Below are 4,776 nucleotides of genomic sequence, written 5' to 3'. Positions count from 1 at the left end.
AACGCTTTATTTTTGTTGTTTGTGGGGGGGGGCAAGAGTGGGAGGGCTTCTAGTGTCCTGGGCCCACTGCTGGACCTCCTGAGGGCACCTGGTATTTTTGGCCACTGTGTGACAGAATGTTGGACTGAATGGGCCATTGGCCTGATCCAACATTGGCTTCTCTTATGTTCTTATAAGGAGCAGAGGTCCATCAGTGGCTCTTAGCCACAACGTATAGATAGGAACTATCAGTTTAGGGCCAGGGATGCTCTGTATTCTTGGTGCTTGGGGGGGGGGCAAGAGTGGGAGGGCTTCTAGTGTCCTGGCCCCACTGCTGGACCTCCTGAGGGCACCTGGTATTTTTGGCCACTGTGTGACAGAATGTTGGACTGAATGGGCCATTGGCCTGATCCAACATTGTCTTATGTTCTTATGTCCCGGGTTCAGTCCCTGGCATCTCCATCTAAACGGGCTGGGCAGTAGGTGATGGGAAAGATCTCTGCCTGAGACCCTGGAGAGCCACTGCCAGTCTGAGTAGATTGGTACTAACTTGGAGGGACCAAGGGTCTGATGTGGTAGCTTATTGTGTTCATGTGATGTTATTGTTGGAAGCACCGTCGGCCACCCGTCCCCTGCAGTTTGTAAGAACAACAAAGGACAATGGGGTGAGAGAGCTGCTGCAACCAAATATGTCAAACTCCGAAAATGGGCTGCATCTCAGAGACTCCCAAATCATATAGAAGTTCCACCAGTAAGAATTCACAAATATTGCTCTATTGAAAGCAGTACGGTACAACGCTCTAATCAAATACAACATCAGTACCAATGAACTCACAAAAATTTCAAGAGTCCAGCTGCCAGCTGACCAAATAGGATGTAGTTAAGCAATCAAACTAACCAATAGCTGAGACATCCTATCAGCTTGGGAACAATATCATTCCAAAATTACAATTACAGTAACAGTGCAGAGTAATTACATTCAGAAATAACAGTAACAGCGAGGAGTAATTACATATTCAGAGATATCAGTAGCAGTGATACAAGGTCCCAGTATAGTTCCCTTGTTTCTATATGAGTTCTTCTTCAGTCGCTGTGAAACAAAAATGTGAAAACAAAACATACAGTAAAATGCAATGGAGATCCTGCTCATGCTTACAAAAACTAAAAATTTAAACACTCTGCAGTGCACTGACTCGCCTAATGCAGTGAGAATGATTCTATACTGAATGAAACAGTGAGAAAAACTTCTTTATTCTGTCGTCTTCTCATCCAAACAGCAGGAGCCTCCTGCCGAGCTTGTTTCACATTAAAGGCAAATTTTAATACACCTTTAATGTTCCTTTGAGTTCCTTTGTCTGTGTTTCCTCTGACAGGGTATTTAGGAATGTTAAAACTTACGAGTGGCACAGTTTTTCAGAGATGAATGAAAATAACTCGAGAGTCAGTGCAGGTTCAGACTGAACTGACTGGCATTTGCATGTTCTGGAAAGCAAAGGGGTAAGCCCAGCCTTGGCAGGAAATTACCTTTCGGAGTTATTTGAAAATAATATCAAAGCGTTTGAGACGACAAGGATTCCATTTAGGATGTCAGATATAAAAGCAGACCCTGCCTTGTTGGGTAGCTGTCACGTTGAAAGTGTGGGAACAATTTGTGATGGCAAAAATTTCAGATAAAGTACATAGAGCACAAACATCTCAGTCTACCAATTCCAAATTTGAATCAACCTGGTTTCCAATATTCTCGTATCTCACCACACATGATATACTTCCTGCAAACCCACATTATCATAAATGGTTATTGTTGTGAAACACTTTTGTAAAAGCCTAGTGGGAAAAGACAATATTCGTAATCCTTACTCCTCTACCTCTACGGACTAATGCTAATGACCTTGGGTGTTATAGAAGATCTCTTTGTTGAAATGTTAAGCTAACTCTAACTTAGCTTTCGTATGTTATTGAATCGCACTTCTATGTTTATGTATCTCTGTTGATGGCAACAGTATGGCATAAATTGTTTTGAAAAAATAAATAAAACAATTAAAAAACAATTTAACTATCAGAGCGAAAGAGGGTCAGAAGAAAACCAGGTCGGTGAAGCCCTGAGGTCAGACTTCTTGGTGTGGGGTAATCCATCGTTGTTTAAATACTGGTTTTGCTTTTTCAGAAGTTGGCATGACGTAAGGAGTAACTTGTCGGATGTTAGCCAGCTCTCTGTGTGCTTGGACCGGTACTGGAGACAAGAAATTCTTGGATCAACTAGTTAATACAGTTTGGTGTCGTGGTTAAGTGCGCGGACTCTAATCTGGGAGAACCGGGTTTGATTCCCCACTTCTCCACTCGCAGCTGCTGGATGGCCCTGGGCAAGCCGTAGTTCTGATAAGAGCTGTCCTTGAAAAAGAGCAGTTTCTGTCAGAGCTCTCTCAACCCCGCCCACCTCTCAGGGTGTCTGTTGTGGGGAGGGGAAGGGAAAGGAGTTTGTAAGCTGCTCTGAGACTCCTTCGGGTAGTGAAGGGCCATGGGGTATAAATCCAATCTCCTCCTCTTCTTTTAAAAATACAAACAAGCTTTCTAGTTTACTTTGTTCAGGAAAAATGTGAAGCTTCAGGGGAAAGAAATCAAGAAGATGGGCTCTGAGATGTGTCAGGGTATGGCAGGAATGGAAAACCAAAGGTGCCCTGGCCTCTTTCCTAGCAGAATCTCTTTACTTGTGGGTTGCTTCCTTTTTTCCTGTGTTGCCACGTATGGCTGTGTGATCCTGATGGAGTGTAATCGAGGGGAAGGTTCCGTGCATCTCTTTTCACAGTGGTCTGATGAAACATCCCCCCCCCCATGTTTTGCCCCTCATGAGGAACAGCAAAGCCAACTAACTTCTGAAGAGTCAGGAACACCTGTTCTCCTGTAGTTTAAACTGAGCTGTGTACTTCCCAAATAATGACATGACATGCCGTTAAGTTGCAAGGATGGCAGCCGGAGAATGGTTGTGGGACTCTCCTTTGTTGCTAAGAAAGAAGAAGAAGCGATTGGATTTATACCCTGCCTCAGAGCGGCTTACAATCTCCTTTCCCTTCCCCTGCCCACAACAGACACCCTGTGAGGTAGGTGGGGCTGAGAGAGCTCTTTTGAGGACTGCTGCCGAGAGAACAGCTCTGAAAGAACTTGGGACTGACCCAAGGCCACACCAGCAGCTGCATGTGGAGGAGTGGGGAATCAAACCTGGTTCTCCCAGATTAGAATCCGTGCACTGAACCACTGCACCAAACACATTCTCCTGCCATTCCCCCTGCGCAGATCTTTAGCACGTTGCTCTGTTCGGCACAGTGGGCTTCTTCCCAGCATACATTGCTCAGAGGATAGGAAACTGGCTCTGTATGCTTCTCCCCTGCATTTCCTAGGCAAGGAGGGGTTTCCTGGAGAAAGCTGCAGTTTGGACTCTGAACTGGTTCCCAAGAGAAGGAGGCTGAGTTCAAATCCCTGCCCGCTGCATGGTTTGAGACCAGTCATTCCTTGCCAGCCGAACTGATCTCTTGGGGCTGCCATGAAGATAAAATGGAGGAGAACAAGAACCGTCTCTGCTGACATGAGCTCTTTTCTTGGGTGAAAGGCAGGATATAAATGTACTGAATAAGGGGTGTCAAACATGTTGCCCGGGGGCCGGATCAGGCCCCCAGAGGGCTTCTATCCGGCCCGCAAGGGAACTGGCTGTCATCTGTTGCTTCTTCCAGTTCTGCTGCTGATGCGTCATCGTAGGTTTGCACCTTACACATACACACCTGAACAGCATACTCAGGATTGCAACAGCACAGACACGTTGATGCAGTAATTCAGAGCAAGAGGTGTCAGTTATCAGACACTGTTAAATAAAACATGGCAGGAGTGATGTTTTAAGCATGATTTTAAGTTAAAAAACACCCTTTGTGTTTGTGTCCTTTATAAAGTTTATATCTCCGCTACCTGGCATTACATTACATGTTATGTGCAAGGTCTCATCTATGTCAGATCCGGCCCTCATAACAAATGAGTTCAACTCCTCTGGAATAAATGAATCCAGCTGTCGCTGCTCCGAGCGTGAGCCACACAGCCCGTGCATAGGTGCACTTTCATTCCCCCAAGACAGAATGAAACTTGTTAGCAGCTATATGGATAATTTTTTAAAACGGTTTGGTCTCCTTTGTGCATCAGCAGTTGAATGTGTAGCTCAGTCAAGACTTGGCAGCTAAGGCATGCGTGCAGGAGCCAGTCAGAGAGCTCCTTTTGGATTTCGCAGGCTGCAGACGACTCCCCCTCGTGCACGTGGGCATGAGCCTCGTGTCAGATGAGGCTTCGGTGTCGAAGTGTAAAGCTGCCCCTTTAAGCTTCTGCTCTTGCCTTAGCCAGCACAGCAAAGGTTGGGACAAACATGGCTGGCTGGTTTCGGCCCTGGAAGGCAACTATCTGATCTGTTTCTAAGTTGAACCTATTCCGCGTTAGTTTATTTCCTACTCATGCACACACGCCCCTCGATGTTGTGGCATTTTTATTGATCCGGTAACTTCATTTCTTTTCGACACTACAGCATGAGCACTTTTGCTCTGCGTATACTTGGAGCAGAACTTAGTGCAGTCGGCTTACGCAGGTTCCCGTTTGCTGTTGTCCAGGGGATTCAAGTCGGGGGGGAGGCTGGAAGTCATGGTGACCTCTGGTGACTGATCCCCTGCTGGGGGGGTCATGATCTGGGCTGTGCCACCAGAGGCCTACTAGGCCCAGGGAGCCTGGCTAGCAGTAGGTGAGGCTGGGCCTACAACTCCCAGAAGCCCCTGA

Source organism: Gekko japonicus, unplaced genomic scaffold (assembly GCF_001447785.1).
Source record: "Gekko japonicus isolate JY-2015 unplaced genomic scaffold, Gekko_japonicus_V1.1 scaffold1502, whole genome shotgun sequence".
NCBI lineage: Eukaryota > Metazoa > Chordata > Lepidosauria > Squamata > Gekkonidae > Gekko > Gekko japonicus.
This window is presented reverse-complemented; position numbering follows the sequence as displayed.